General features: G+C 41.0%; 1 long non-coding RNA gene and 1 pseudogene across 1 annotated transcript; both read right to left on the bottom strand.

Moving 5' to 3' along the window:
- Positions 1 to 5252: 5252 nt before the first annotated feature.
- LOC145423155 (uncharacterized) lies at positions 5253 to 9495 on the bottom strand. Its single transcript, XR_013904260.1, has 3 exons — positions 9329 to 9495; positions 5708 to 5856; positions 5253 to 5388 (listed from the first exon to the last, which is right to left on the bottom strand). It is a non-coding gene; the product is annotated as an uncharacterized LOC145423155 (long non-coding RNA).
- Positions 9496 to 10232: 737 nt separating this feature from the next.
- On the bottom strand, positions 10233 to 13017 carry LOC145419329 (tonsoku-like protein; annotated as a pseudogene).
- Between the last annotated feature and the right edge of the window lie 18 nt (positions 13018 to 13035).

Here is a 13035-nt window from a genome sequence, read left to right as displayed (position 1 = left end):
AAAACACAGTTAAATGTCCAACATTTGTGTTCTCCCTCACATTTTCCTTTGGGCCGGATTAGTCCTTGCTTGGCCCCTGGGCCTTACACCCCTGCACACACACACCTTTTTTTTTTCTTGCTGTGCACCAACCAACTGATGTTATTTTAGCCAAAGGGACTAGTTTTTATTTGCCACTATTTTTCAACATTTATCTCATTTTCACAATAAAAACTTAAACAGTGAACTTGCAAACTAATCCTATGAAGACTAAGAGGAAAAAAACAAAAAGGTCTTGGCACATGCTATTTTAAGACTTATTTCCTGCCACTAGAGGGAGACAACACTACATATTTGTTACCTTTCTTGATCGCTGTACTGGACTGTATGACAGCCCTCTGTCATATTACACATAATCATTGTTAGGGTGATGGAAGACATGTCCTAACAAGCCAGGTTTAGAGGAGTATTAGGTATTAAAGCAACATACTGTGACAATCTGTTTATTGGAGGCTGGATTTTATTACTCTGTAATGTTCTGTAATGTTCAATAACTGGTATTGTAACTGGTATGTGGCTTCCTGCTGTCATTCTGTTGTGTCATGAATTGATGTGCACAACAGTTCATGTTCAATAACTGGTATTGTATATATTCTATATTACATACAACACTTCGGTGTAAGCAAAACAATTGTCAAAAATTGAAAGTGAGGAGATAAGAGCTAAGATGGTTATCGTTAGCAAGAGTTTGGATGTTTGTTTGTTTTTTTATGTACAAAGGCAAAGTAAGTAAGTAAAAGTAAAGTAAAATCTATTTATATAGCATGCTTCACAGATAAAAATCACAAAGTGATTCACAATACAGAGAATGAAAATGAATAAGAATGAAAATATAAGAAATAACAATGTAAAACAACATAAAAACAACTAATTAGTTGACAACTTGTGTATATAAAAATGTCTTTAGCTGCTTTTTAAAAGAAACAATGGAGTCAGTGCAGTGTAAAAACAGTGGAAGAGAATTCCACAACCGTGGTGCCACTGCCTGAAAGGCCCGATCACCACGAGCTAGCAGACTCTGACCTGATGACCTTAGAGCTCGGGAAGATGAATGAGGTTTCAGCAGGTCAGACATATACTGAGGAGCCTGACCATGTAGGGCCCTAAAGGTTAAAACTAAAATTTATGTAATCAGCAAACAGCTTCATGTAATGTCAGTGTAGGTTCTCAGTCATCCAGGTCACAGTAGTCTAAGAGCATGAAAAAAACAACAACTGGACTCCTCTATGTTTCACCTGGTTCAGAAGGCTTCTTCTCTTCTAAGACCAAATGGTGCAGAGTCCCGTGTATTTAAACGCTAGTGGGGATGGTCACTTAAGAGGGTCTTTAACCCACTATTCAAAGTCTAGTTGCTTTCTTTTCAAAGCTCCTTAGACAACTTCATGTGATCTTCAACTGTACTTATTTGATTATTCTGATTTTTAATTATAATGTGATAAGACATTATTTTACCATTAAAGGCTCTGTCTTTATTTCCACGTGTTGTATTTTGTCCCCATTTATCCTTTGTCAGGCATCCAATAGCTTCACATCAGTGTTTGTAATCATTTTCAAGTAATGGTTTTACCTGTGTAAAATTATTACTTGAAACAGTAAAGAAAGAAAAAAAAAGCCACCTCTTTCCTATTGGTGGAAAAATGTACCATGTTGAGCAATAAAAAAAATGGCAACACGTGAGATTTGGTTGTTTAGGAAGAGGGGAAAGTTTTGGGAGTGATGGCAGCGAGAGAGAGTTTTGAGATGTGAAAGATTTGTGACGTTTAGCGTGGAGCTTATAGTTAGTGTGTTGTGTGTTCGTTGCTTTGTTTTGAGTGTCGGTGAGGGTACTAATGAATGTCACAAAAGCAGATTGCAATGTAAACACTGTCTCCAAATGGAAAACTGGATCCCTGTGGAGTTCTCTTCTGTCTTGTGGCGGACAAACTATTTTTTTATTTTTTTATTTTTTTACAGGCACAAATAATTTGTGTGGCATCTTATTGTGACACTTGATCGTTCTCTCATTTTAGCTATCGTAGTACTTTTTAATGGTTGTCCAAAAAAAACCCACTACATGCACTGGCTGCATTTTTAGATAAATAGTTGTATATAACTTTATTGTTTACAAAGTTTGTGCACAAGTTTTCAAAATTTACAATTTATATTTGCATTTCAAGTTATGAAAATAATTCACTAAACGTGTCTGTGGTACTACTAACTACTACTCGGATTTTTTGTTTTTCTGTGATTTCAGATCAGTTGTGTTAATACACTGCGCAGGTGACCAAAAATTACACAAGCAGCTCATAATTGCATAATTGGGAATGTAATGGCAGAAGCCTGCAGGCCTTGAATATTTTCAACATGCTAATGGGAGTATGTTGAGCACAAAGTAAACAAAAACAACAACAACAACTTCTCTGATCTTATCAATTAAACGGCCTCCTTCGCTGTCACCTCATGATTCGCTGATTGAACAATCACGTTTCTCAGTTGGGTATAAGAAGAGCTGCTTGCAGTCGTAGCTGTGTGTGCAGTTTGGACTTGAGCAGCATCCTGCTGGCACAGCTGGCTGTGGTCCGTATCATCAAAGTCATGTTTAAAATATGTTGAATGACAGAGCTGCCACAGTGAAGAGGCATTTTTAGTAATAACATCACCGTCATGCATTTAGGATGTCAAACTGTTTCACAGTTTAAGGTTTTTATAATAAAACCGAGATGCCCTGACGATGATACCAATGGTTGATTTTCATTGTTATACAAGACTTCCACCTGGTGGTGAAAGAGTTTCAATGAGTTCTTTGACTTTTTTGGCTTTTTCTGACGACGCATCTCCCCACACACAGCTTTAATGTCAAATCAGGCTAACAACCTAATTGTTAACCTTAGTATAGAGACGTCTTCATCTCTGTACTAATGTACAGACACAAACTTGTATTGCTGTTGTCTCAATCACAGGAAGAAAGCTGACTATAACTCATTCATTTAAGAAGAACCATTAAGTTTATTCCTACAAGAAAGTTACAGCCGTGTAATCAAATAGGTTTTGATAAGATAAGATAAGATAAGATAAGATAAGATAAGATAAGATAAGATAAGATAAGATAAGATAAGATAAGATAAGATAAGATAAGAGGTAATCTATCTTCAATGTGGTTTTACATAAATGGGCTTCTTGTTGCACCAATCTCCATAAAGTGAGGCGTCATACTAAGAATAGTTGTCTTGCTCTGATTTGTCCATGTTGTGGCTGCTTTGATCATTGCCAGAGCCCAGGTACAGTTCTCCTCACAAAGTCCCCACATCTTTCACCCAGCACAAACAGCACCTGGCATGTAATGTACAAAAATGTAATGTACAAAAGCAGCAAGCTGTCAAAATTCAATAAAACTTTACCGTTGTATACTCCTGGATGAATTGTAGTATTTAAAAAACTCGTATATATCCAAAAGCTGATGAAACAATTTCCCAGCAGCAGCTCTGAGTGAATAAATGACTGTTTACAGACTTAACGTGTCTGTATTTGTCAGTTCATCAATGAAAATATGAATAACGAATTTAAAAATATTCCAGCTGATGACAGGAGCTGACGAGTAGCCTAATTTACACCGACAAGTTGAATCAGCTGACACTTGCACCAAAGATCACAAAAAACTATCAGCTTCATTTATCACAAAGTCCTACTTTGTGATTCTCTGAGACAGTTTGAAAAGCAGCCTCTAAGAAGGCATCCACACAGTGATCTTTCTGTGCTGATAGAAGAAATGTTAGTTTAAAGAGTCTTCACATTACAACCCAAAAAAGAAAATAACAGAACTATTTCTGAATGAAATAAGCCTGTTGTTGGGCACCATCTTTCATTTTTTGACTACTAAGTAGTGATGTGACGTTCTGTATCGAGGCTTCGAAGCTTGTGTCGAGTAATGGAGGGGGCGTTTCCGCGATGCGCGTATCGAGGCTTGCTTCATTTATGGGAAGAGCTGAAAATGATGACGTCCGAAGCCTCGCTGCCCGGCTGTACCACGTGACTGGTTCATGAAGTGGTTCGAACTTTGCCGCGAGCTATGACAGCGATATAAACCCCTCAGACTTCATTCAAAATGTGGGTGTTTGATGGAGAGTTGCGGTTAGTGAGAGTTTGGAGGTTTAGAGAGAAAGTCAGGAGAGAATGGAGCCAGCTAAGAAGAGGAGGATGTCCTCCGCTGTGTGGGAACATTTTGATCTTATATCTCCCAACAAGGTATGTAAATTTCCACAGAAGATGTATTTTCATAATACTGATGGTGCAATACAATTTATGTTAAGCTGTCTGTACTTTTGTACAAGGTGAAGTGTTTGCTATGTGCCAGGGAGCTGGGCTATAACAACAACACCTCATCCATGCTTAGGCACTACAGAGCTTTGCATGAGAATAAGGGGAACACCGATTGTGGAGCAAGACCAGGTGAGCCATCAAATGTCATGATAATATAGCATGCAGTAATGTTACTAAATGATATAACAATATTATACAACTGTAATAAGTTACGTGTGTGATATTTATATTTGTGCTTTGTCTTTATTGTCTTTCCTCAGGAGAACAATCTCAAATAGATGAAGACCTGGTTAGCATGGTGATTGAGGACTCCCAGCCATTTAGCATTGTGGAGGACAAAGGATTCAAAAGATTTGTGAAATCATTAAATCCTAGCTATGTTCTCCCCACTAAAAGGTCATAAAAGCAGTGAAAATTTAGTTTTTACAGAATAAAATGTGAACAGGCAGGACTGAGGCTCAAAGCCTCAGTGTGTAGCTGTCCATACCTCAACGTTACAAAAGCACAACCACTGTCCACACCCCCAACCACACCTCACAGTAAATGATCATTTCCATTTTAAGCATTTCCAAATAATCATTTTCCATACTGCCAGTATAAATATACACAGTATGCTGCCATCACTACAATATACATGTTTTACACACTCCTTTAGTTGTTGACATTTACAGGCTGTGTGCAAAAGGCCACACTCTTCAAATTCATGCCAACTAATATTTTTACGTCCAGTAGGTGTCCTACTAGAGCAAATGAAGCTTCAAGAAGCTTTGCACTGGGGTGAACCAATTGGATGAAAAGCTTCAGTGCTTCATGAAGCTTCATCTGCCCATCACTACTACTAAGAGTTTAAAACTAAAGACGACTTGAATAATTTTGACTCACGTAATGAAAAGAGAGGTTTGTTTTACTTACCCTGAAGGCTCTGAGGACTGCTAATGGGTCATCAGCTGTGAGTCTCTGCAGGAGTGCTGGCCAGCAGTGATGAGCCACAGGCAGCAGTTCATTTTCCCTGTCATTCAGCACCTGAACGCACAACTCCAGCACGTCCAGTACCTAAGGACAAAGAAACACAACACACCTAACAATTATCTCTGTTTTGATCCTGATTATATGTGAGCTGAAACTAATTATTGAGGTCTTCATTGAGAGCCCAAACTCCTGAGCAGGCACGACTTCAGCACAGACTTATTTCTGTTTCACTCCTGGACCAGACTGAATGTTTTTCCTTGATGAGCATTACACCACTGAACAGTCCTCCACACAGTTCTGACAGGATGAATTGTACCAACGCTGGCGGTCCTACCTTCACAAGAATGATTATTTTTGTTATTAGTCCAACAGTTGACTCTACATAAAACTACTGATACAGTACCTTGAGTCGGAGCCTGAGGCTGGGATCAGACAGCAGATGAATGCAGCGCTCCATAACATCCTTAGTGATGCTGAGGTGGGAGGGAAGCTCTGCTTTCACATCAGGACTACCAGTATCTTCAACATCCTCACACTCAAGGGGAAGGACCTCTGCAATGGAGCACATGTACAGTTAGACCGCCAGTTTAGCAGTGAGGTTCAGATTTCTATGACTCTTAATTACAATGATCCATCTCCTCTACACTCTGAATCTAAAATAGGGCTGCCGCAAACGATTATTTTGATAGTCGACTAGTCACCGATTATTTTTGCGATTAGTCGACTAATCAGATCATGCATCCATTGGACGTAAAACGTACAGCTTATTCCACCAGCAGCATCTGCTCTTATATAACTATCTTTAGCTTACAGCTTTAAGTGTTTAAGGTCTGTGCTAACTAAAAATAAAGACAAGATGATAGTTTATTAAATTTTAATGAAATTTGCAGATTGTTTCGGTGAAGTTTAATAAACTCAGCCGTCTGCTCCTTGCTATCTAAAATATAACAGGACACTGGAGTATATTCTCGAGCATCTCACACTTCTGATAATCAGTTGTCTGCTTGACGTTTATTCAGCTGTGTAAAAACTATAACTTTAATCTCAGCCAAACCGATTTACTCAGGAATAAATAAAATTATCAAAAAAAGCCAAACAATAACATGTTTAAGTTATCTAAGTGACTTATATATCATGTTTAACCTGAGTAGCGAAAGGGTTTGAAAACGATTTGCAGGAGTCCGGTGTTCTCACAGGCTCTAGGCTGTAGTGATGTGCGGATCAATCCTGAAATATCGATTCCTCCGATACCAGTCATTTATGTTCTAGAATCGATTCTCACATTAAAATATCGATATTTTTTAGTAATTTAGGGTAAATTTGTAGTTTATCATTAACAGCAACACAGTGGAAAGAAACTATAACATTCGGATTGTCTACATTCAAAGGAACTACTTCCTCTTCCGCCTTTCATAGTCATGTGCGAAATACGGCTGTATAAATGTCTCGCAGCCCCTTGGCGCGCGCACTCACAACAATGGCAGAGCGTAATTGTGCGGACGTATTTTACCTCCACAAACAGCTGAGACATGGTTTGCAATACATGTGGCAAAAAAGTGCTCCAACAGTGAGGTGTGGTGGCTATACTTTCCCAACCTTGAGACCTCAGAATTAGGGAGACATTCAAAAGGGCTGTTGGGGGGGTGATAAATACATTTTACAGGGTTTATTTATCGGATAAAATACGTTAAATGTCACCGTTATTATTAGCCGGCCCGGAAACAGCGGGGGTGTCGAAATTCAGAGGCTGCTTCCACCTGAGGACCCGCCCTTCGCGGTCTAAAGAAAGCCGGGTAGTACGTCATGAGTTCCCTCGGTGGAGTGAAACTGCCGTCTGCTCCTTGCTATCTAAAATATAACCGGGCGCTGGCGTAAACTCTCGACCGTCTCACACTTTGTTTAATTAGTTTTCTGTTTGATGTTTATTCAGCTGTGTGAAAACCCCGGAGGAACCCTCCCGAGGGATTAATAAAGTTAAATTTAATTTGATCTAATCTAATAACTTTAATCTCAGCCAAACCGATTTACTCACGAACAAATAAAACACTGAAAAAGCCAAACAATAACATTTTTAAGTTATCAAAGTGACTTATATATCATGTTTAACCCGAGTGGTGAAAGATCGTGGGGGTTTGAAGACGATGTGTCGATCGGCTCAGATATTTGAAGTTTACACAGCTACATTCTCACCTGAAAATATGTTAAAAGTTTTGTTTTTGTTTTTTGCGACCCAGAAAGAGAAATAAGAGTAATATTAAAACTAAGTTGCTGCCGCCATTGTTGTAAACTGGAATTGGCTGGGCCGTGCTATGAATGCTGCAATATGGTTTTTCAATGTTGTTGTCCAGGTGGAAATTTGGGAGAATGGTGGCTCCGGGATTCTCCCGGAAAAATCGGGAGGGTTGGCATGTATGGTTGTGGCAACATCACTAACCTTGTCAAACACCTCAGAGTAAATCATATCATAGAATATGAGGCGCGTATGTTGAGACGAACTGAAGAGGAGGAGGGGACAGGTGCTGCTAGGGCGAGACAGACCTCTCTCATGGAGTCCTTTAGTGCTGCAGGCAGGCAAGGTGTTCAAATAGCGCACAACTTCAGTTTTTTTTATTTCTACATGATAATTCTGCATTATTAAGTGATAAGAACAAGTAATCTGATATCCTGTAATCATTATGATGCTATAATTTGAGATACAATAAATAAAATACGTTTTTGTATAAAGTATCGGTATCGGATCAGTATCGTCGATACCACCCTGAATATTACTTGGTATTGGATCGGAAAGGAAATCAGTGGTATCGCACATCACTACTAGGCTGTATCCCAATTCAGGGTCTGCAGCCTTAAAGGCCGCATTTTAAGGCCGATTACGTCACCGCGACGCGACGAAGGCTGTCCCAATTCGAAGGCTGCTCGAAATGCGGCCCTCAAATGCGTCCTTCATTTCCCTGAATTTTAAGGACGTGGCGGTGTAGACTTCGTTGGCCCAACATATCCCAGAATGCATAGCGCGGCGGTGGGTGTGGATAATTTTGCCGAAAAAAACAGCGGATGAGGGGCGCCCGAAGAGTAAACTTTAAGTACTGAATATTATGTCACTTATTTATGTGCAAATGTTTAATAACGAAGAACATTAAAACATTACTGTTGGCCACATGTCGGCAAAGTTATGTGACATTAGTGACGTTTGTACTAACTTGGTTTTAAAGCCTTTACTTTAAAATATACGCCGTTCAATAGCTGAGCTTAATCTTACAGAGAATGATCAAAGCTCATGTAGAAACAAACAAACAAATGAACAAAAGATTTTCTCCTTCATTTCTGTCAAACAAAGCTGTATGAAACGTTTCCAGCTGTTAGTATCATGGTTGCTAGGAAACCTGGGCTAGACCGTCCCATTTCACAAGCCTCGCACTTCCGGCCTTAGCAGTCTTTAAGTACGCGGCCCTTGAGGATCGTTGAGGCTGCGTACTTTGGCTGCAGACCCTGAATTGGGATACAGCCCTAGTGAGCCTTGCCCCCAGTTAGCTATCGAACTAGTGGGTAACAGACGTCTCCGAAAACGTGTGGTGTCTTGATAAACTGAGCAAATATTTGAGGTTTACACAGCTACATTCTCGCCTGAAAATATTTTAATCGTTTATTTTGTGACCCAGAAAGAATAATAAGAGTAATATTAAAACTAACTAGCTGCTGCCATTGTTGTAAACTGAGCTGCGCTGCGCTATGAATTCTGGGATACAGCTTCTTCTTCTTTGGGGTTTAACGGCAGCTGGCATCCTTGTACATACAGTGCTGCCATCTTCTATTTCAGTCCGTTATTACACTCTTAAATCCTACTACTTATTCCTGCGTCTTTTGTGATGCTTCAAACGAGGCGTCGACTATTAAATCAGTCGTCGACGATTTTGATAGTCGACGTAATCGTGACTAGTCGACTAATCGTGGCAGCCCTAATCTAAAATAATCACCACTACAACATATAGCTTATATTCCACTGGCCCTTAGACAGACCTATTACCTTGGTCTTCAGTGTTATAATCATCCTCTATTCCAATGCCCTCTGTCAGTTCTTTCTGTTTGCGGTAATTCAGCAGGAATTGGTGAATGCTGAGGTCTTCCTGGTCACTGGAGCTCTACCTGGAGCTGGCAGACGTACTGGTACTGCTACAATTGGAAGGAAACCACCTCGCTAAAGGAAAAACAAGACAACAATATCAAAATAGGTTTGATTACAATAAAATAAGTCAGTTAATCAAAATCAGTGTGACACAGACGCTGATTTTTTTGAGAAGAGCCCATTAGTGACATTTAATTCCATATTTTTACCGTGAGGGCTTGTAAAACTGCAAAAACTGCCAACACCTATAGTGCCGCTGTCTAAATATTATTATGAATATGAATTCTACAAGAGAAAACGACTGAGCATTTAAACCATCACAATGTATTAAATGTTTCCAGAGATACTGATAATTTGATAACGAGCAAAGTTATTTCTCCTCAAAAAAGTGGGATCAACCAGTACATATAATATTCATCCTGCTACATTTAGAAAGTGGCAACAACAGTAAACATGAGTAACTTCACCGTGTGTCTATCCGGTCTTTAAGTGATGACGTGATCAATCCTACTTCTGGGCCCAAACTACTCTGCGTTTAATAAGGCTGTTGTGTTTTTAACATGTTTTAATGCTTTGTAACTTGTTCTATTTAATCTCAACAAGCCCCTTACAAAAAGTAAGCGATCACTGTCGGCCTCTCTCAGTTTTCTAGCGCATCTGTGGCTGTGTACCATTCGTGGTGCGTTGGCTCCCTCTACTGGTATGCGCCTCATTCAAATGTCGCCACACATTTAAAATTGCAGGGTGTCTTTACACTGTCATAGCTCCTAGATAGATTTCTTCAGAGACCTGAAAATCGCTGTGATTATTCACCATAGCCTGCTGAGTCTTACAGTGAAAGAACGATGTCAACGTATAGCATCGTTGGTTACTTTAATTATGTTTGGTTTTTTTTAATCAAATCCTCCAAAACAGGACCATTGTGACACAAAACCTCTCACACACTAACACAAACTCTTTATACAGATACAGAGCTTTACATGTATAAATAAGGCAGACAAAAATGCATAAAACACAAGCTATCCACAGACTGTCGGTGGACGCCATGTCACTTTATTTTGTTTTTATCTTGTTTCTTTTTGGTGTAGCCTCATTAAACAAAATGTTTATAAAAATGACCACTTTTATTATGAATTATTAGGAAATTAATAATTCATTATTAATTATTTATTATGAACACACCTGCCACCCTCAAGTAGAGGTGGCAGAGAAAGTGTCCGTGTGACTGAGTCCTGTCCCAGCTCTGCTTCAAGGTCTGTCGGTCCAGCTTGTTGAGGGCCTGAGAGCAAAGACGGATATCCTGGACCAGCTCTGACAAACTGTCCAGGTCTTGACTCTCACACACGCACACCTCGCCAAGGTAGCTACACTGCTGTCTGTCAGCCCATTTGCAGCCAGGCTGAGGTGGGTCAGAGAGCACTCGTCCTGCAAAAACACAAAAGTCTTAACCTGATTGCACAATTATATCTTTCGACAATAAATGACATTGCATGATTTTTGCATGCACACCTGTGACAGGACTTTGGCGAGGTGTTCCAGTGCCGGGTAATCAGCAGGCCCTCTGCAGACAGCTGACAGGTCCACGTGTGGGAGGCAGTGGAGGGGCAGTCTTTTTAACACCAGCTCAAAGCCGGTGGAGCCTAGGGGATTGAGGGACAGGCACACTGCTTTCAAATGGCCTGTGCCTGAACGTTCAGAAGATGTAAAGTTAGTTGCAGTTTTGCTTATGGGTGGGAGTTCAGTGAAGCTTAAGGCTTCAGTCAGCTGCTTGTTAGAGTCACCTGTGAGCGCGCTGGCTAGCAGCAGTCGATGCTGCTGAAGGAAACGAGCAGTGAGGCCGCAGGCCTGCAGAGACCGCTTGGCTAGCACAGGGCAGCAGGACAGCAGACAGGACAGAGACTCAGACACGCCGTCCCCCAGTGGGTTCATACTGAGGTCCAGCTCCTCCAGGCACTTTGAGTGGAAACGAGCAGAAAAAGCAAATGATCACGAGAGCCAATTCTCTCTGACAGATATCATTGATATGAATCAGGTTAGCTTGTTATTAAGATCTAAGGTAGTTATTAAGACCAGAGGTACTTAAATACAGGTTAGATGGTAAACCTGGAGCTGCCACTATTGGCTAGCTGAGGCCCTTACCGGGAATGCAGGTGCACTCTGTCCCTTTAAAGCATTTACAGCCTTCTCCAGGCCGTCCCCTGTAATGCAGTTGGCAGAAATGTCCAGCAGCTGCAGACGAGGCATGTGAGCGTTGTGGCAATCAGCTCAGGGAGAAGGTCGTCAGACATACGGTTTCCAGAAATTCGCAGCTCCGTGAGGCTGGCCTGAAGTTTTAGGGCACGGAGGAGCGGGCCGAGGGAAGAGGCGGCCAAACCGAGACACTTGGAGTCCTGACACGGAGGAACCCCGGTCCCGAACCTCATAGCCGGGAGACACGCTTGTTCTCATCTACAGGTAGAAAGAGATGGTACTTCATAACAGAATACAAAAATGCACTTGTGTGCGTTTTATAATGCATTACCTCTGTGTTGCTCACCCACTGCCAGACTTTGACAGGCCTTCTTGTATCGCTCAGGGAGAGGAGGGAGATCCGAGCAAACTTCAGCCAGAACCTGCAATACAAACCCATCAGTTATCCTGCACTGGTGCAGGAAAGTGAAGCCAAGGATTCAATCCCAAAAACTGTGATTCCTTCAGTGTCTTCTGGAAGCTGGCTCCAAAAGCAAGTCAGCATCCAGTCTGGTAATAGAAATGGTTCTAATCTTTACAGTTTCTCAGATTGTAGTTTCTCAGGCAGCTTAACATAATCAGCCCTTCACCTTCTTACCAGAATCATACAGTCTAAAACCTGCACGCCTCATCTGGGTAATGAAAGATGAAGTCATTGTGGAAGGACCTAGAACCTCCATTCCTTCTATCAGTGATTTAAAAAAGACCTCTGTGTCTATGAGAAAGTCTATTTTATGAATTTGGGCCATACTTTGCCTAAGAAAAGGAGTATGCTCACTGGCTGACATGCAAGCTGTTTCACAGTCATAGCCATCCTCTTGTCACTGTGGGTTTTTTTAAAAAAAAATCCAAGATAGCAACAGTGACAACATTTGTCTTAAACACTCGTGATCAGACTTCATCAACCAATCATGGTAGTCTTCAGCATCTTTTAAATTGTCTGTGGTCCAAGTATGGTCACTTCTGGCTCTCCTCAGTGTCACCTCACCTCTTCATTTGTGTGCAGGACGGCCAGTAGCTGGTCCTGCGGGGAGAGCAGAGCGCCTTCTTTCTGCAGAGAGAGACGAGGCAGGAGGCCACATTTCTGGTAGTAACGCTGAGCTGCCTGCTCACACAGCCACGACACAGAGCAGGAGTTGGCCTCACTGGGATGCAGAGCAATGACCGGCGATTAAACAGAAATTAAAAACAAAACAACAACAACAACAACAAAAAAACACTATACCAATCAGATTGGGATTTATTTTTATATACTGCTCAAACTTAAAAGTTTTCACCGACCTTTGTGGAACTGGGATCAGGAAGACGTCTTCCTGAACCCGGACCCTCATTCTGATTGGTGGAGGAAGTGACGTGGGCATAGGAGCAACCAAAGTTTG

Source organism: Astatotilapia calliptera, chromosome 20, assembly GCF_964374335.1.
Source record: "Astatotilapia calliptera chromosome 20, fAstCal68.1, whole genome shotgun sequence".
NCBI lineage: Eukaryota > Metazoa > Chordata > Actinopteri > Cichliformes > Cichlidae > Astatotilapia > Astatotilapia calliptera.
Note: the sequence above shows the minus strand (reverse complement) of the source record. Positions and strands in the feature narration are given on the sequence as shown.